This window comes from Typopeltis vanoorti, chromosome 15 (assembly GCF_054136105.1).
Source record: "Typopeltis vanoorti isolate ZY-2024b chromosome 15, IOZ_Tvanoo_1.0, whole genome shotgun sequence".
In the NCBI taxonomy this organism is placed as follows: Eukaryota; Metazoa; Arthropoda; class Arachnida; order Uropygi; family Thelyphonidae; genus Typopeltis; species Typopeltis vanoorti.
In genome coordinates, this window is record NC_143563.1 from 97304877 (window position 1) to 97326638 (window position 21762).

The 21762-nt window shown below is 34.4% G+C and overlaps 1 protein-coding gene across 1 annotated transcript in view; it reads left to right on the forward strand.

Annotated features, from left to right (window-relative positions):
* LOC150099014 (homeobox protein Hox-D4a-like) overlaps positions 1-21762 on the forward strand; it is a 187173-nt gene that overhangs the window by 139724 nt on the left and 25687 nt on the right. The window contains exon 4 of the mRNA XM_090405792.1: positions 14775-14860. The gene's annotated coding sequence lies outside the window, so the exon portion shown is untranslated. The remainder of the gene's footprint in view (positions 1-14774; positions 14861-21762) is intronic.

The window sequence follows — 21762 nt, forward strand, 5'->3', positions numbered from 1 at the left end:
AGCTACATCATCGTGTTCATTCACCAGAAACTGTGATGTCACTTGTTACGTCAAAGTACGAAACAATACAAAAAAAAAAAAAATTACTTGCTCTTGGCCTCGTGCCAAATTATATGTTCATGCTTTATGCATATTCATTGTTTAAGTCCTGAAAATTAGACAGCTGTATGCAATATTAATCGCCTTCTTCCTCTTTTCAATAAGTCCAACATATAATAACATCTTCCTGTTATTTGTACATGTTTAATGCAGAATTGTAATATAATTCGGAAATACAGGACATAATTAGTGTAGATCGATTTTCAAATTATAATTCTGGGTGAAGTTATGGAATTGAAGTAACGGTGAAGAAATAACGGTTGTTTTATAATGAAAGTATATTTATTCAAGTTATACGGCTAAGAATTGAGTCACATTTTTGAATGATCAAAATGAATAGTCTTGCATAATGAGGTAAGAGATTCACTTAATAATTGGCTTATTGATGCTAAAGCAAATTGGACTGCCAATACACGTAATATTGTTAATGCAGATAACGATTCTTTAACCGTAAAGACGTTTTTGTATCGAACTCATTGCGAATTCATTCGAAGGATTAAAATTAGTGTGTTTATTGATAGATAGGTGGCACCACCGTACCTTGTTGACAGGGTTAACTATACCTCATATAGTTAACTCTGTCGATAAGCCGTTTTAAATTAACCAGAATATTCCACTCTGTATTTTAATAATCTTTTTCTCATATTTCTACGCTACTAATTAAGATAATTTAATATAATCCTTAGACTTATTATTGCTAATAATAATACAAAACTATCGTGGTTTTATTCTGGTAATACACTAGAAATACTAGAAATACCAGTTTTCATCTGTTCCTTATTTTATTATTTATCTGTAGTTTTCGTATGGCGACGATGAAATGTCCACTTTAACAACTCTTCAATTTCTTTTTTTTTTTCCCTTTTTTTTTTTTCTGTACGCAATCATTAGGCCTAATTGTCATTCATAATTGCTTAGAAGTGTTATTTAGACGAAGACACTTATTATTTATATTTTGAAAAATAAGATCTTTATTCTGATTTGCTTTCCACATAATCCTATTTTTCCACATATTTCCACTTAATAATATTGTCTTATTATTAGTAACAAACAAAAGTTTAAAAATATCGCAATAAAGAAATGCATATTATTTAACCTTATGCAAGAATGGTTAAACAAAAAGCTCATTGTTGAAATAGGAGCAGCTATACAGTCGTAACGTTATGACGTCACAAACTCATTGCTTCAGCTGTCAAAGTTTAGCACATACGTATTGCTGCTATAATTATATTGTTAATTTCATTCCGGTAGTAGCAGCAGACATTTTTAGCTGAAATTTTTTTTAATTTAGTTTATTGCAGCTGTCATTGTTAAACCAACAATAAAAAAAAATCTCGAACTCATTCTCTTAATACAAATAAGTTTAATCGATCATTTTAGCCAATGAACATTACGAGACAATTTTATTCCTGACCTGTGTATTGTTCGGGGCATTTGATGATGTGTCATCTCTGTCCTTTTCCTGATTACTCTGCAAGATGTCTCTGTTGAGAAGTCTTTCTTAAAACCTTGTGTAGCATTATTTCCGCCACCCACAATTTCCTTCGTCTTCAATCTTTCTGATGCTTTCTTAGATGCATTAGCCGGCGCGTTTCCGTACTGTTTTCGGAATGGTTGACAGCTGTTCGGCCGATACAAGTGTATTATCCGACAGTGTGTGTTCTATGCTTTATAACCTGATGTTCTCTCTCTGATGGACTTCTTCCTGTCTCAATAAATAAGTCAGCTACTGTCTACAACACGGTCATCATACGCGCAACTTTAAATTGCTCTTTTACTCGAAAAACAGATAAACTATTAAGCATTTTCGAAAACTTTTAGCTGATATTTTATTTAAATCTCGATCTATGGATGACATCTTAAGACTTGGGTTATTAAAGAGAGTGTCTGCTTGCCTGCCGTGTTCTCGGATTGCTAAAACGACGAGATTAAAGAAAAATCTGTCGTGGCAACATAAACAGTTACCGTTTTCAGGGTGTAGACGATCCGATCTGTTGAACATCAACCCGTATTATCCGGAATTTGATCCCCGAGGGTTCTGTTTCAAACTCGTACTACTAGACCAACTTAAAATGATTATACTCATATTACCAATAAAGAAAATATAGTGTTTTTATACAAATTCATATTGTTTATTTATTTTTACTGCTTCGTTAGCATCATCTCAACATACAATGTGATTTTCAAAGATACCGTCAGGGGGTGCTACACGTTCGTAGTTAGTTTTATTCGCAGCTGGTACGATTTTAATTGTTGCTGTCATAGTTGTTCAAGTTTTAAGTTATACGAACCAGCGCTCTTGGAGAATCTAAGTATATAACTAATCATTGCAGTTTGTAACCCACCCTAAAATTTTTTTTTAGTAAGGATGAAAAAAAAAACAAAAAAAAAAACACCTCTGTGTGGGTCACAACCTTTCGTCGTGAGACATAATGGGACTCACACTGACTTCGGGTGTGGCTTGACGTCAAGGACAGAGCTATCTTCTTCCAGATGCGTGAACGTAGCAATTAGAGTTTCATTAAATATAGAGGCTGCTATCATGTGTCTTCTCTCTCCACCAGAAACAAACACAGCCTCGTAGTCTCAATAATGTAATTGTTCTTGATCTTCGGAGATAAAGTGCAACGTAAAGGTACATTTATCGAAATTATAAAAGTCACTTGATGGTTTAGACAAGATCCTTTCAGAGAAAAATTTCAAATATTTTGTGACGTCTGTTACGCCAAGTTTCAATTCCTCTGGGTTTTTGTTCCTATAGATGGACTTTGTATATCGTACCTATCTAAATTCTTCAATATCCTTATTTAAATTTTTTTTTCCTTCATCGGATAAGAAATTTTAACAGATTGCCAATGACAATTGCATTCAAAGAAGTTTTTTAATGCAAATTTTTTAAAGAAATTTAACTGATTGACATTAATAGTGGCACTTTTGCTGCAACTTTTTTTTTTGAAATTTTAAAATATATCATTAATAGTTGCATTGAAAAAGTTTTTAATGCAACTTTTTGGAAATTTTAGCTATTGTCATTAATAATTGCATTCAAAAAAGCTCTTTTATTGCAACTTTTTTAAAATTTTAGCTGATTGCTTTTAACAGTTGCATTCAAAAAAACTTTCGTTGCAACTATTTTTTTTTAAATTTTAATATATGCTATTAATAGTTACATTGAAAAAAATTTTTAATGCAACTTTTTTTAAAAGTTTAGTAATTGTTATTAATAATTGCATTTAAAAAAGCTCTTTTATTGCAACTTTTTTTTAAATTTTTAATTTTAATGCAACTTAAATGCCTTTTAAGTTGCATTAAAAAACTTTCGTTGCAACTTTTTTTTTTTTGAAATTTTAACATATGCTATTAATAGTTACGTTGAAAAAGTTTTTTTAATGCAACTTTTGTGAAATTTTAGCAGATTACCATTAATGATTGCATAAAAAAAGCTCTTTTGTTGCGAGTGTTTTGAAATTTGAGCTGATTTTCATCAATAGTTGCATTAAAAACAAGGGTTTTAAATGGAACTATCAATTGCAATCTGCTACAATTTCTTAGCTAAAGGTTGGTTTTTCTTAGGTGAAAAACCATCGTTGTCTAAGCTTTCATAATCGCATTGGCTTCTATTGACACGTTTCTGGCATGTTTCTTTTGGACTCGAAGGATAGATTATAATTCCTAAGAAATTTTTACCTTATTATATCTTATAATTCTTAATGCAACGTTAACTTGGCCTTTTTTTTTTTTTTTTTTGAGCCTTTTTTGGGCTGGGATTTGTAGTGTGTTATCAAGTTACTAAAACCCAGTAGATTTTCTAAGCTACACACGCGTATTCAATCTTTGATTCAGATCTTAATCGTTGTCTGTTCACCCTGTTCTAAACCCGGTTAATGTTTTATGATAAAATAAATGGAGTAACCACTTGCTAAGTGAAAGGTGGGGATTTGATCTTAACTTAAAAAGAAATAATGGTTTGCACAGCAGGGTTAAGGAAAGATAAAAATGAGGTTGCATCTTGTGATATATAAAATATTTTTATCGCATCTTTTTTATTTCTTGTACGTACAACTCTATTGTAAAGAATCAAGAATGCAGTGCTTTCCACAATCATTTTTATTCCGACAGCCATTTATTAATTTCTAATTTTAAAATACTTACCCGAAAATAAACCGTTTTGAGACACCCAAACTGTTCCAAGTTGTCGCAGTTCCAAAACTATTCGCTATGATAATAATGCTAGTTTGATCTTTAGCTGGGAAGGAAATAGCGAAGGGTGTGGCACCGTCCTGTTATTTGCTCTGTCTTTCTGCTGGCAGATTTGGAGGGTGTGTCGGAAAACACGTGTCATTTCAATGGAAAAATAACTTGGCAGATGCAATAGCAACATGTAAAAAAAAAAAAAAAGTGTTTTTTTATGGATGGGTAGACAACACCCGATTTATAGAAATACGAAATCGAAGAATTTATATCAAAGCAAGAAAAATATCACTTCAGGGTGACTTCAATTATGGAAATTGCTTTTTAATCAGAATAAAATATTTCCACAAGTCACTCGGACTACACCCTATTGGTCGTCAAATGATACAGCGATTGGAAAATTCTTCGTGAAAAAAAAAAAAAAAAAAAATCCGAACTCTGATATTTCTTTGAACGTGGTGAGCAAAGCAGGAAGTTGTGTTCAGTTTATAAACACATCTTTGACATTATTTTTGTTCGTGATATTTGAAATATAAGTTTTGAACATTTTTTATTAATTTTTATATATTTGTATTTTTATTAATGTTTAAATTATCCCGGAATTCTAGTATAGAGCCCAAACAGGTTTCCAGATGAAATCTTTCCCCATCTGCTAAAGACAATCTCATCATCCACGCCAACAGTAGGATTCGAAGCTTGCTAGTTCGAGACCGGGAAGACTAACCACTTGGTGAACCCGGTTGTCAATTAATTATTATTATTATTCGTGACACCTCCAAGGAATCCGAAGACTCATCGCGGGAGGACACCTATTGTACAACTCTCCGTCTCCACCAATCCTCTACTACCAATCATCTACATCAGTGCCATCTACCGCCCACCACAACTAGTATTGTCTGTAAACTGCGTGTGTTCTGAAGGGCTGATTTGTCTGTATGCGGTCTGAAAAACCCGAGTTTCCGGGAGAAAAAAACCCCGCTACCTCCGTATGAGATCGGCTAACTCACCTTCGATTGAAAAGTCTCGATATAAAGATTCCTCCCATCACGACGAGAATCGAAATTAGGCCTTTTCCAATCGAAGGGCGCAACGTTCTTCCAGTTGCGCTACGGAGGCGATAGGACTTATTTTTCTAGATGAATTACAAAAACCAGTCTAGGGATAGGTGGCGGGAAAACACTTGACCAATATCACCTACGGAGGTGTCAACATTTTACTTCCCTTCCTCGATTCTCAGTATTTGCTATTTTCAAATGCTTCAATCGTTTTTTCACGAATCAGATCTGCAAGTTTAAATCGTGCAGTCAATAACATTCAACTGGTGTTAAAGCAGGTTTCAATCTGGTCCTTAATGATTCTTATAATATCGCCGAACAGCCTTCTTCGCCGAACTAAACCCCAATCCTTTGAAGAAATAAATGAAGAAATAAACAACCGGATCTAGTTGGCGATATCTCTTATTTTGTTGTTACAAAGAGATTACCTCTCATTCCTAAACATGCGTTGTTGTTTCTTCCCATTCGCTTACATTGAACTCAACAGTCTGCTGCTTTGTCAAAAAATAAATTTTCGACTCTGCGTGTGTCTACTCGTAATTTAGTTCATCATACGTTCAAGGTTTTTTTTTTTTTTAATGTCTTATGGGGCTACTGGAAAAGAGGGCAGGGTTGTTTCCATTTCGCCTTTACCATTCTAAAAGCACAATAGTTCGGCACCAGAAGTATGTTTATGAAGTGTAAACTATGCAATTATGAGGGTGTATGTGTTCTGCGCGTGCAGTTTGCACCTCTAATGCATTCTATTCATACAAGGCGGGGGGGGGGGGAGAGTCGGAGTATTTTCAAGGATCGCTTAGGGAGGTCAAGAATGAATATTTACCCAACTCCTCATTTCTCATATTAGTGATTCAAATTTTATTTTAGATAAATGTATTGAAACGAAATTTTTCAAAAGCAGTTTTGAGCTTGTTTCTTAGAGTCCGATCTTCAAAATACAGTTCTTTCCTGAGGTGTAGTCTCCCTCTCGGTAATCGCAGTAAAGGTGTAACCGAAGATGTTCTTGATGATGATTAATTGAATGGGGTGCTGTTAAGGTATAAAAATAATGGGAGGGGAGTTGATGGTAGAAAAGGCAGTTTTCTTACGTTTTGTAATTTGCAGGTCGGTAGATTTCTTAAATGGAAACTTCGTTGTTGTTTTTTTCTGTAGTGTGACATCTAATGTGTAATCGTTCTGTTTTTTAAATGAACACACCCGAATTGTAAGTTAGATATCACGCCAGATGTTTGAAAAATAAGATTAGAGATATTCCTTCGATATGAAGTAGAAAAAAGTTATAATTAATTGCATTTATGTAGTACATTATTTCCATAGTCCGGTTTTCCACTCTGCTGCACGGTTGTACCGAGTACGACTGCCAAGTGTAGATGGGACATATACGATTACAAGATAAGTCATTTATATGAAGTTAGCAAGATTTTCCGGCCTGTTTGCAAGAGTGAATAGTGTCACCACTCTACAACCAACGCTGCAGGTTCAACTCCACCTGTTTTTTTGGCTATTTGTATTTTTAATGTCCAGTGTTGGGATCACATCCTGCTTATTACAGGTTTGAGGTAACTTGAAAAATTTCCATTTTAGTATTCGAAGCAAGGCTTCTAGATTAGCAAACTTGAGTCACCACTACAATGCTGATATTGACAGATATATTGACATCACACCCACAAAGCCATTCGTGTGTGTGATACACGCACACACATGAAAATGAGGTTGAAGAGCTGTTGTATAACAACTTGGAAAAAAATTTGTGAATAGGGACAGATCAGCCCATTTGCTAAAGGAATGTTCAAGCGAATTGGCTAAGCCTTTCACATGCTTGTATAATTTGAGTCTCAGCTCAGGAATGATATCACGGCAATGGAAGGAATGCATGATAGTTCCATTCCTTCACTACCACACCAGTATCTCTGAGATTTTAGAGAAGTTGGTAAAAACTTGCATACAGAAATGGGTAGACAAGCATTCTATGCTCTGCAAGGAGAAGCATGGGTTTACTAAAGGAAGGTCATGTTTTAGAAATTTGAGTATATTTTATAACAATGTTACGGCCGAGTTGGATAAAGGGAATTGATACAGTATGATAATGTTGGATTTTGCTAAGGCATTTGATAGGATACCACACGACAGGCTGTTGCGTTATCTGGAGAATATGCGATCGGAATGCAATCTATTGACTTGGATCAGTGAATGGTTGAGAGACAGATATCAAAAGGTGGTATACAGTGGGTGTGGATCTGCCAGATTTAAGGTAACCAGTGGTGTGTACCTCAGGGTTCAGTCCTTGGGCCATTATTGTTCACTCTATACATTAATGACATCAAGCAGGGTCTATTATCAGATTTGCAATTGTTTGCTGATAATGCGAAGATATTCAGCAATTACAAAATGATTTGAATAAGCTGGAAATCTGGGCAAACAAAAATGGTTATCAGTTTAATGTTAGTAAGCTATGAACTTTGGCGTGATGAGATTTCCAGCACATATTAGCGGGTTTATGCTACAAGAAACTGATGAAGTTATAAATCGTGGATAAGAATTTGAAGTTCAAAGATCACATAACAAAAGTTGCAAACACAACTCAGAAGATAATTGCGATGTTGAAGCGAACTTTGTCACGTAAGGATAAGGAAGTCCTTTTACCTCTTTATAAGGCCTTGATAAGACAGCACTTGCATTATTGTGCGCAGATTTGGTCTCCCCGATTCCAAGGGGATAAAGAAGCCACCGAAAGGGTGCAAAGAAGAGTTGCAAAGGTTATATCCGGATTATGGGATTTAGATTATGTGGATAGATTGCGAGTATGTGGATTGCAGATTTTGGTTAACAGGAGGAAGAGGGGTGATGTGATAAGGGTGCATAAACGTTTTTGAATGGGTGTTATAGGATATCATCTGATGAAATTTTTCGTTATATTTGTTGTCATATGAAGGTGGGGAGAGAACAAGGGGGCATCCGTGGAAGTTAAGTTTGTTCACAGTCAAGAAAGGGGTAAGAGCTAGGTTTTTCTCTCACAGAGCAGTGAGTGGAATAGTTTGCGTAGTGAGTGCATCTAGTGTGAATGAGTTTAAGGGAAGGCATGAGACAGCTGGTTTGAATATTGTATCGCCTCCTTCGATGAGTCTTTGACTCCGTGGAGGTCTCAGATAATATTATGTGGAATTTTTCAATTTACAACTTTGCAATGATTAGGGATTATAAAGAAATATAAAACTGTGCACAAAAGAAATAATAATCTTGCTATTATTTTTCCATTAGTCCCTTAATTGATAATGAAAAAGTAAAAGCAGGAGAATTATTATTAATTTAATAATATATAATTATTATTATTAGTAATTAGTAATTTTTGTAATCATAACATAGTACATTTAATTCTTGTTTGGACTCAAGGATTAGCTACTCTGGAGACCGTCCTCTAGAGACCAAACAGGGACCTTATTTTGCGGCCACTTTAGGCCTCCAATGAGCAGTGAGAGTGATTGCCTCTCACGTGAGACATCGAAAATGTGAAGAGAGGCGTCTTGGCGTTTCAAGCCACAGACAGTGAGTTTCCTAGCAGTTAAACACCCCAAAGCATTCAATGACATAGTTATGGAACCATTTAATTCTGCAACCTTGCGTTTAGGTGTACACTTTGCCTTTTATTTCATTTTCGTTTGTTCTTTCTTCGTCAGCAACAGATCATTCGCTAAGAGCAATTCCTCGAGTTGCCTAACATGTCAGGTGGGATTCTTTTCTTTGAATCCAATAAGGAAAAATGGATTTCCTTATACTGAAATCCTGTTTTTTGGTAAGTGCGGTAGACATGGTCATGCCATCTCGTGCGGTTTCAGAATAATCTGAGCGAAGGAATGTTTGTATTAATGCCTTTAAGTGCCATGTACAGGATTTTAGAAGCAGAAAGAAAAAAATTTTTTTGTTGTTGTTTTTTTCCTTATGTTCAAGGTTGGTCTCAAAGTCCCGCCTATATCCGAGTGTTCTTGGCGATGGAGTGTGCGGTTGTGTTTGATGTCTCCATGATATTTGCAGAATTGCTCAATACCCAAGACATTACAATACCGCAACAAAATTTCAGTTGCATAAACGAACAAATTGGCGGATGTAAACACGTGATGCGGTGGTGATATCCATGAAATGAATGTCATCACACCATAGACAGAAATACGCTGGCGTCATAGCCTTAGTTTTGCTTCTATTCAAATCAACGTAACTACATTTTTCTTTCTTAATGATATTCCACATTGAACTGATAGATTAATTTTTAGTTGTATTGAAATAATTTTATTATTCAATCTATTTCATTTGATTAGTTCAACCAAATCCCTTTCTGCGTCCTAAGCTGCTTCTATCTTCTATAAGAGTCGTCCAGATGTACAAATTTGTTTGCATTCACTATTCTCCTTGGATTGAGAGATTTATTATTCATTTCTCTTTCATAGTTGGACCATTCTCCTTGAGGCTTCATTATGTTTTTAACTGTCCTTGAGTTTCAGTGATGAAGACAAAACCATATTCCCATGTCACGTGGTTAATCTTATTACCTTTATCAAGAGATTAATTTGATCATTTGTTCTGTGTACATATTGAACAGACACAGAAAAAGTGAATAATTGTACATCACTACGATTTGGATTTAATTTTTAGTGCATTATTTATTTATTTTTACGTATTCGTTTATTTGTTTTTGAAAAGACAGAATCCTTTGTACTCTTAATAATCCTTCATTAATATGGAATATTCGATAAATAGAACAATATTGTTCTATTTCTCGATTTAAATGTCTGGCATCAGTGAAACTAGAGTATTTCAAGGTCTATTCATTTTCCAGTATGTTTCTGCGATTTTATAATTGTAAAAAAAAAAGATTTGTTAACTGGAATTTTGTATTTGTATCCTCTATCTTGTATTCTGTTCTGTAGTATATGAGGAAACATTTATTGTGTGTAACATTAATCATTTATATTTTTCCAACAAGCCTATTTCTTTTTATAAAAGCTTGAATTATTCTTGAAGATTTTTCAGTTTGGTGGACCTTATAGATATTTGGTTTAAAAGGTATTATTAGATAGCCATTAAACCTGCTTAGACTTCCGGGATTTCCTTTGTTATCCATGTTTGCTTTAGGTTTCATTCCCAGCATCATTTTCCAAAGATGAGCGAACATTTATTAAATTGTTTCCATAATTTGCTTAATATTTAATATTTTCTATTTCATTTTTTTAGAGTATTCCGTAATTTTTGTTCTAAATATATGTAATCTTTCAATTTATATAAAAAATAACATTTCTACAACAGCTTTATAAAATTTGATTGTATATTGGATGGAAGAAATTATTCATGATCTGACTTGTAATTTTATTTGCACGTTTTAAATCTGTTGCTGTACTTACCTATTAGTATGTAGTCTGTATTCTTACTATAAGCTTCCGTGACTCGAATGGATGATATTCCTCGGTTCAAATCCTGTGTAGAACGTGAAGAACCCTTTATAATGGTTCTTACAACTATCAGCAGACCCGTGCAAACTTTTTTTTCCCGCTATGAACAAAGATTTTTAACAGAATTCTAACATCCCTTTCTTCTCCTTTTCTTTTATCCACACCGAATTTGTCGATCATGAAAATCACACTCCGTGAAGATTAACATGCGGTTTATCCGGAGCCCAGACTTCTATTATATTCAAATGATTATCTTTTCTTTATCTTCAGTCCAATACTTATTATTCTTGAAAAGTGTCGGGGGAACCCCTCTCCATCTTTGTTATATTTTCTACTGAAGTAGGAAGTTTTTCTTATTTTTAAGTTAAGATTATATTCTTCTTTCCAATGGATACTAAGCATGTCCACTTTATTTTTTCCCTCAGTTAATGCTAATCTTTCTGTTCTATGTGAAGTGTTCTTATCCAGGGGCGGCTCGTACATAGGCACTGCGGAACTGCAGCGTCAGAGTGAGATATTAGCGTAATGCGGCACTGTCCATCGCGCAGTTCCACTGTTCTTTGTATGCAGTTTGCGCCAGTGGTAGAGTGTTCATAGTGCTTATCGTGTTTACTCCTTCTCTTTAAATATTTGGACATTACAATTAAAGACTACATTTGTTATAGTTTTTATTTTAGAACATTATTGGGGTTGTGATACTGGATTTTATTTTTAAGTAATTTTGAATTATATCAAACTGTATAATTTTATCGATAATAAACAACATTTTTTCATGTTTAATTTTTTTTAATTTTTACCATAAGTTTGATATTTTATCCAAACACGTATACGCTGTACTTACAGTGTGTATGTATATTTCGAAAGTTGCAGCATCCCCACGATTTCAAGCCACGAGCCGCCACTGCTGAGTAGTAAAAAACAAAAAAAAATTGATGCGAGTCTGCTGATCAGACATTTGTACTTCTGTTACAGAAAAGCGCTGTTTTCTGTAGTGGAAACACAACTGTTGGGTGTCTCCTAGTGGCAACATTCTTGTAGTCTTGTCCGTGGAGGAAAGTTGAGTAGGATAATGCACTCAGTTTACCATTTATTTGTTCCATATCTTAAATTAGGATAAAGTTACTGCTCTAAGAGAGCATCAGACTTGCAATCGTTGTGCTTTAATTTTTACATCAGGCGACTAATCAGGACATGAATAAGGCCCCTCATTTAATGCCTTCATCTTCATACTCCCAGGTCGGCCTGAGGTAGTCATTCAACAGAACTTCATTTGTCCCGAAATTTCTGAAATGCCCAATAAGTGAAATCTTGGTGGTTGATTTGAATCATATTAACTTAACTTCACACGACTTATCGAATTGCAATTACCCCCCCCCCCAAAAAAAAAGAGAACATTTAAAAAAATTTATTTATTGATAAAAGATAACGTCTCAAAAAGCAAATGAATCCCATAGATAAAAGGTTGTAAGTCTATAGTACATTATTATCAGTCCCTTGGGTGGTAGGCCAAATGTTACATAATCCAGACGCCCTGCTCTACAATTTTTGATACTTTTTTCAAGTCACTTCAAGGCCTCTAAACAAACAATCTGTTTGAATATTTTAAAGCAGAGTGGTGGTCTCGAACTGAATGATGACATTCATTTCTCACCTAAAAAACATCACAGACATCCATGCTATTAATAGGATGCGAACCCACGGTCTATTGAGTGGAAAATTTAAGTAATAACATGAATAAAATTTACGACTCAAGTTTAATAAAAGTGGATGTCTCGGTTAGATTTATTCCGGAAAGACCTTATAATTTGTAACTGACATCATTTTTTATTTATCTTTCTCCCACTCACGAAAAGATTTTGTGTAAACCTATAGTACGTTAATACCTGGAGTGGGTTAAAGTATATTTTTTCTATTTTTTTTTATTTATTAATTTCATATATTTCTTGTATTTTTTTTATTTATTTTTACATAGTCCGAAAATCATGCTCTAGAGAACAAACAAGGCGCCTTTTTCAAACAATTTCAGACAATCTCCAAGCAAGCAATGGGGACTAACACCGGGATAAATTCATCTCCCTAGCATTTAAATCTAAATGGATTTTTTTTAAAAAGTATTTATGAAGACAGGTGCCGCAAGAGGTCTTTACACGTCACAAACTCCTGCCTTCCCCACACACACATGTTAGCGAACTTAAGCAATATTTTTGTAAGGATGGTCTTCACTTTTGTTTTATAGTTTGATTCAATTTTGTCGATTTAATCAAATCCGTACCCTCGACACCGCAAGGTAAAAGGAAGATGAGATGAGATCAAATCCATTTCCAAGCTTAGAAATCCGCGAAATTTTGCATTCTATTTCATAAAAAAAAAAAAAAAAAAAAAGGTTTCGTGTCATTTGTTGGACAGCAAATTTTTTTTCTAAGTCTTGGACCCAAAGCGTGCCAAAAATATCTTCACTGACATCCTCAGATGCCGTATGGTCACTCCGATGCTCAGTGATGTGCCACACCAGGCCTCGCCATGTTGTCCTGTTGTTTGCTTTTCTGGAGACTTAAACTCTCTGAAGATCAGTTGCTCCACACACACCATCCATCTCATTGATGGTCTATCTACCCCTTCCTCTTTTTCCAGGAACTTTACCTTCTATTACTGTTCTGAGAAGTCGTCCTTTCAATGTGTCCAAAATATTTTAACTTTCTTCTATCCTTAAGGAGCCTTAAAGTTCTACTGATCTTTTCTAACACCCATCCATTTGTACGCCTTTCCGTATATGATATCCTCAACAACTCATACCACATCTCAAAAACAGATATCCTTTTCTTATCTGACTTCTTTAGGTTCCAAGTCTCACATCCATCCTTCCGGATTTTAGACGAGTCTCTGATCTGTTGTTTTAGCCATTCCCAACCATTTTCTGACATCTTCTGAACAGCAATTCTTCACATTAATAATGGATCCCAGGTACTCAAACTTGCTGACTTCCTCAGTTCTTTTTCCATTAAGGTAAACTTGTTTCTCAAGAGCTTCTCTCTGTTTGTATTTCCTTTGAGAACCATAATCCTTGCCTTGCCAAGATTGAGTTGAAGTCGTCTGTTATTACTGATCTTGTAAACTTTGTCAAGAATTAGCCCCAGTTCTTCCATGTCATTACAAAGGAGTACAGTGTCATTAGCATACCTCAGATTCCTGATCAATCTACCTCCTATCCTAATTTCTGTCCTGAGCTCATCCAATGCTTCACTCATGATGTCCTCGGCTATATACTAAACAAGTGAGGAGAAAGTAAACATCCTTGTCTTACTCCTTTTCCAACCTGAAGCCAATCAGTCAATCCAACACCTGTTCTTACTGTTGCTTCTTGCTCCTTATACAAGTTGGCTATCAACCTGATAGTGTGTTGAGGAAAACCCATTCTTTTCATTACTTCCCACAGTTTCACATGCTCAACACAGTCAAAAGCTTTAGAGTAGTCTAAGAAACACATTACCAGAGGGAGTCTGAATTCCTTATATTTTTCTATGATTTGTCTAAAGCAAAGGATCTTTGGTGCTCTTATTTTTCCTAAAACCTGCTTGTTCCTCGGGCATCTCTGCCTCAACTTTGGCCTCAATCCTATTTAGCATGATCTTCAATAAAATTTTGCCTGCATGAGATATCAAACTAATAGTTCTATAATTCTTGCATGCCTTCTTATTTCTTTTCTTGTGTAGTGGTATGAAAACATACTTCTTCTTCCACTCTCTAGGCCATGATCCTGTGTCCCATATCCTTGTAATCAATTTATGAAACACTCTTATCCCTCCATCCCCTGTAGCCTTAATCAACTCTGCTGGGATTTCATCTGCACCTGGTGCCAAAAAATATCGTGATGAGAATTTGACAACAATATTATATTTTTGTTCAGAAAGCTGAATTCCTGACTATGTGTACAATTCTTTAAACATTGTAATGCTCTAAGGTAATTCAACTGATACGTCGCTTTTCCCCCCAGGTTTATACATCTTTTATCCAAGAAAAATTGTGGAATACATGGAATCATCAGAAAGAAATATTGTCACAAGCCATGATCACAATAAGGTAAAAGATTTCTTAGTATTGCTCTAATTTGTGTTGCAAAAATAAATTTACAGTTTCGGAATTTCCGATAAACTAAATATTAATCTTTAAGGTACATTAATTGCTGATGAATTTTCAAACGTAAAATGTCACACAACCAGAATCGTACTGATTATTCAGTGGTTGCGAGGCATTGATTTTAAAAAAAAAGGCTGAATTAGTTAGTCGTGGGAAAGACTACCCTTCTGATTAGCCTAGTGTCTACAAAATAATCCTCTAATGAGAATAATAATAGTTTAAGAAATTGAATAAAAACGTTAAAAAATTAAATGAAACGTAATGGGTAGGCTAATGAGCCAATTGAATTATCTGACAAATAACTGGAAATTTATAGGTTAAGTATCTGATAGGTTAGATTATTATTATCAGCAGACCTCCGTGGAGTCAAGAGACTCATCGTGGGGCAAAAACAAAGCTTTCAAGGCATTTTAGTTCTCTATCTCTCTGTTTTTAGGAGGTGATCTCGCACTTTACAAAGGCATTCGCATCCATGCATAATCCCCCCCCCCATTCCCCGTTAAAAAAAGGAGAACATTTTCACCAAACAGAAATGAAGATGAAAGTTACGATTTTTATGACTGAACTTCAAACGAAATTTAACTTGAGTTGATTTCTTGAGACTCCAGATTGAGATTCCTTGAGAATTGTCTTCGACGTTTGCATCGCTTTATTTTGAATCCCCCCCCCCCCTTTTGCTGCCTTTAATTTCGAACAGAATTTCGTCTAATTTGGGGGAAAGTTCCGAGAATAAGCTGGTGATCATAATTCGATCGAACTTATTCTGTTGAGTTTAAAGAAATTATTTCGAGGGCAAATTAAAAAAAAAAAAGTATTTTCAGTAACTTTCTTCTTGTTCAAATTTTCTACCAAAATAGCTTTTATTTTCATTTTAATTCTCCAAATAATAATCGTATAATTAAGTACTTACGCAATTGAACTATTTTCAAAATGTCACTGTTGTCTATAAGTTTCAGACAATCTCTGCATTGTTACTGATATTTTCTCGTCAACTCCTCTTACAAGAGTCAAAAATTGGGCTTCCGTCTTTAATAATGCTGATAAGCGTGTTCAACCTGTTAATTGTTTTCTAAACAATGATCATTCGTCTTTGTGCATCTGACATCAGCTTTGTTCACACATTCCTGAATGACAACAGTATCAAGTTCTTTCTAGACATCCTCATTTTCAATATGATGTTGCTATTGATGCCACCTTTTCATTGCCATTCTTTTGCAGAACTATGCTCATCTGTGGTCTTCAGCGTTATTTCTAACCTATCTTGTTGTACTGAGGACGCAGTTGATGTTTTCAATGTTTCTTTCTAATTTCATTATTTTTGTCTTTTCTGTTTTCATATCAAATTTATTACAGCATTTAATCAACGTGTACGTTATCCGATTTATGCAATCCATTGCAAATGTATCAAATTTATTTAAACGTACAGCATCATTTTGAGCTGAGATTAACATTTCCAATGTATATTTCCAATAATGTTTATATCGCCGAAATGAAGCTTATTAGCTCGCTCTTTATATTTAAGTAACTTAATGGTTGGAAACTCGTATAGCAGAGTATATAAGTTATTTTCGCTATACACTTTGGTATTATGGTTTAGCTACTCACTGATGAAACTGGTCTGGGTAGTGACCTCCCACCATAATGTAAAAACAGCATACATTTCCTAGGAAATGTGTTTTTACATTATGGGAAATACCTAAGAATAGCGATCTGAACTTTACCATCTTTAGTGCGAGTTCTCCGGTATTGTACTATGTACTAGGGTCACTTGCATTAGCTCACGCTAGTGATCGCCGATACTTTATAGTTTACTATACTCGGCATGAAACTCTCTGATTGCAATCTTTGAGTTTCTTATTCGGTTTTAAAACTATGTGGGATTTAATATCCCCTTAATTTAAATAACATTTCCAATTTTGATATCAGGTTTAATGTCACTTTCTTCATCATGTAATCCATACAGATGAGCAGGTAGTGTTAACCCTTGCGTCACACTTGATTTTACATCAGACCATCTTCCTTTACCCCCTTGAATTATAAATACTGATTTGCTGTTCAGTCAGCATTTGCATTACAATACCCGAAATAATACTTACGTGTATTGCATTACTCTCTATAATCTCATTTACATCATATAATTGAAGCGTTTTGAACAGCTTTTCTCTGGGCACCCTGTCGTATGTCTTTTCCAAATCTACATCCCTTAAATACAGATCCTTGTTACTAAAGTAAGGAGCCAAAAGGCTTCCAAGTGTCATTTTCATAAAGATTCACTGGCCTGACAGCTGTTTCGAACTGGTTGGTTCTCTTCAGAGACCAGGCAGACACCTCAAAAGAGCAAAAACTCTCGTTCTAAGGAACTTGAAATATCAGAGAAATGTATTTGTCGTAATCCTTGTTATATTTCCATTACTCAACTGTTTTTTTTTTTTATTTTTAAAGTGAAAATCTGATCCTGACAACTGCGTTTGGTCCGAGCCCATATGTTTTTTAAGCTTCCTTCCACATTTTCTTAGCTTTTCTCAAGTACACCTGCATAAATCTTACCTGGAGTAAGGATAATCCTCTGTTCCTACATTGTTTATTTCCCTTTTTATTATGACAGCGCGGCTCCAATCATCCGGAATTCACCCTACTGAATTATGCAATTATAAAACTTAATATTTCACCATCTCTGGTCGAATATCACCACTCCACCTGCCTTTCCACATTTCAGGCTTTTGAGAGTTTTTCTACCATACCTCTTGCATATACCAAGTGTTTCAGTTCGTAGTTTTTCAAATTAATTATTCCAGACATCTAAACTGTCCTTATCTTCAATTTTCCCAGTTTCGTGGTCATCTTTATAATCTCTGATTCCTTTTAATGCACTCATTCCTTCACTTCTGAGCTTTTTCAATTGCCATTTTGCCACCTTTCTGATATTTGTCCTCTGGATGTCTGCCTTTTGTTTACTTACTTTTACACCAGTGCTTCGCTTTCTTGCATTTTTCTCTGGCTAGAAACTTTCGATATGGTTTCTTCTTATTTTCTAAGACTACCTATTTGACTTTGAGTCCATCATGGAGTTCTGATTTTTCTTTCCTTGGCTGAATCAATAAATGTTTTCTTCGGAGTCTCCAAGGTTTGGTTCTTGTTTTCAAACTCTTTCATTTTTTCGTGAATAATATTTGTATACCTGAGTCTAAAATTCAATCATTTCATCGCATGGAGCCTTCATAGATGAGTATTTTATTTAAGGATTTTCATCGTAGTATTGTTCTTACTTAAGGAACAATATTATAACAGTATAATAACAATGTATCGATAACAATACAAGTTATCGATAACTTGTATTGTTATCGATACAGAACTGTTCTGTGGAGGCCAAGTTAATCTGTTGCTTTTTAAATAGTGGGAAATGTAAACTGCAGAATATTGAAACATCTGATATTAATGAAAAGAAAGATATAATGATTCCTATTAATAGAAGGAAAGTGATAAAACCAAGCAATTTAATGAGAATTCTCATCTTTCAAGAAAGGATGTGCTAATAAAGATGGCGAATCCGTTAGTTATGGTAGAATCAAGAAAAATTTAATTAATTTTTTTTAAGAAGATAATTTGCTTTAAATTTTCACTAATATATTCAACAAAATATAAACTTAAAAAGGGTTGATATTTTTCTTAATAAAATCATAATAATTATTCATAAAATATTAAAAACATCTTACTAAATAAAACACCTTATTATATTAATAATACAAAAATATAATATAATAATTATTTATTTATTTTAAATGTAAAGCATGAAAACTCAAAATACTTATAAGGAAGGACATGTTTTCAAGTGCTACAAATGAATTTTTTTTATTTCATTTTTTGTACTTTAGTTGGTTGTGATTCTTGGAAGTGAGTATCGTAATCTAAAAACTGTAGAATCGAGCCATGGCGTACATGATCGGGTACTCGACACGAAAAGGTCATCGCTCTGATATTGGATCAGTTAAATATGATTACTTTAAGTGAGTAACTACACGTAAACAAGTTGGGGGAGGGGGGGGGGGAATGCTTGTGAAACCAAAGCATTTATCCTCTTTAAACAAATACAATGCTTGATATCATGCCGTTCCTTTTTTAAATATTTGCTTTTCTGCGTTACAAGTACATTAAGAAAACTACAACGTTTGAACTCTTCCGCTTACAGCGTCCAGTAAACGAAATACGGTGTACTAAATTCAAAAACTGGATAGTACAGACGGTAGCCAATCATATTTTAGGTGGGCAGTGACAATGATATATTACCGTAAGAGTCTGCCATCTAGTGGCGCGAAACGTGAATAATACTGGTATGAGAAGATGAGGACAGGAAAGCTTAATGCCAGATATGTCAATACCTGCCACCAGATGTCACCACGGTCTCTATCCGCAACGAATTGTGCAGGCCGTTTTTTTTTAAGTAAACTATTCTTTTTTACATTTTGTCCTTTGTGAAATCAAATGCTTAAGCGTATTTCCTAAGGTATATAATTCTAATATTAAAAAAACCCAGCAAACCTTAATTAAATTGATAAATTGGAAAAGCTATATAAGATAACTATTAAGAGTGAATATACTTGCACTTTGAACCACTCTGAAACAGAACTTAGGAGGCGTCTTAGATTTAATCTTTTACAACGTCGCATATAAAAGAAAATTACTAGGAAAAGAAGAGGACTTGGATTCCGCATGGTTTTCTAATAAATGACATATGGTAGACAGGGTCAAATGTCGGTGAGGGAGATGTAGCTAAACATGTTTCAATTTAGAGGACTAACAACTCGGTGTGTGTTTCGGTTCTTTTTTTGCATGATCAACGTTGATAGCAGAAAGATGAGAAGACATGAGTTCGTGATCTGTAATTAATTTAATTTTTTTTTGCAACTCCAAGTGAATAACAAGTCCAAAATAAAGAAACAAATCTTATAGCTCTAATGATTACCGAGAACTTCGGCGGAGCTCATTTGATAAAAAATTTCTCTTTTGACGAGAGATTAATTTGTCGTAATATCGTTATTCAAATATTTCATGGTTAACTTAAAAAACAAATGCCGTGAATTCAGTCTTTTTTTTTTTTTTGTACTGCAGTTTCAGAAGAATAATTTCTTTGTATTCCGGTAGAGGGCGTCTCTACGCCTTAATTATTTGGTAATATTGTTGTTCGTGTATCTCGACGTGTGGAAAACGTTTAAATAAATAATGGTCGATGTAATTTTGATTTAAAGATAACCAATGTATTGTACACCAGGAATATTTATCTCAAGTGGGAGGGGGGGGGAATCAAAAGAAATCCAACTGTTCATTGTTGGATATATGAATAAATCAATATTTGAGATAAATATTCTTAGTGTACTAGTAGATTCAGTATCTTTAAGATAAATGAATAAAATGAAAGGGTGTAGTCAAGCTAATCCCGAACCCTTAATTACTGAATTAAAAGCCGTGGGGCTTTTAATTCAGTGCTTTTCTTGTCTTAGTTGCATCAAATAAAAAATATTCATCATCAATTTCCTGCTATGCACTCTCAAGGGCTGTTCAGGTTACTATGACAGGCTAAGTTTACATTATTATTAATCTCCCATCGACAATTTTCCTCCAAATCAATCTATTACTTGTGAGTACTCCAATATTGCTTGCTTCTAAGGCACTTCTGGCCGATTCAATCCACCTACACCGTAGTCTTCCCTGTTGTCTTTTTCCTGTCATCTTGACCTCCGACACCTGTTTGGCTAACCTTTCCTCTCATATTCTTTGTAAGGGATCATAACACTTGAGGCGCTTATTCTTGAATGTTAACATGTGTTCAGGCCCCTATTTCTGGTTAAGTGTTTTATTTTTAACCAACTCTCAAATCTATAGCTTAAAACTGGTTTGAACACTGTCTTTATATTCCCTTATTCTCACCCCACCATACCATCTTCACTAAAAACTGTGCTTAAATACTGAAATATTTACTTGTTTTATAGTTCACCATTCAGGATACAGTTGATATTTTATTTGTTAAAACTGTAACAAATCAATTTAGTTAGCGAATCCTGTAGAATTGCATTGGATGTATTTTGGAGTACATCATATGCAAAGAGCTAAGTTTGACATTTTCAATTTTAATATCAGTTTGATGCCACTTTATTTCATAAGGTGATCCATATAAATGATGAATAAGAGTGGAGATTTATCCCTGATTTTACATCACATCATCTGTAAAGCGCTGACTTACACCTTATGTATTGCTTTGTATAATGTTCCATTTACCCAAAATAACTGAAAGTTTTTCTCCGAGCACCTTTCCCAAGATCTACCAAACTTAAGTACTCTAAATATCCAAAAAAGAAAAGGTCTGTTGCATTTCAGATGGGATTACTTACTGACATTTTTATTACGTGAGAATGTAAATCCCCTTTGATTAATAGAAGAATATCAGTGAAGTAGTCGGTTCTGAATTGTAGTCAACTTCTTGCTTAGCCTAATTTTTTAACTTATTGAAATGTTTTCTCATGGGATATCATGAAGCAGACCTCGCCCATGTAATGGGGGAGGGCAGGGACGATGTTTTCAACGTTCTTTCTTTAATTGGATTTGATGCTGAAATTTCTTTAGGCATCAAATGTGCTTTTGAATATCTCTACCAAACAAAATGATGGATTTTTAATATTCATCCTGGAATCAGAGTTATCGTTAGCTGAAATATATCTTCAGTCATCTTGGTGATATGTGTAGTCAGTGATGCTATAGTGTTGGCAGATACCAATCAGGATCTAATCCCTTATATATTTCACAAATAAAATAAGAAAATGTATTTTTTGCTTGATTCAGCAGTTTTCGGTGTG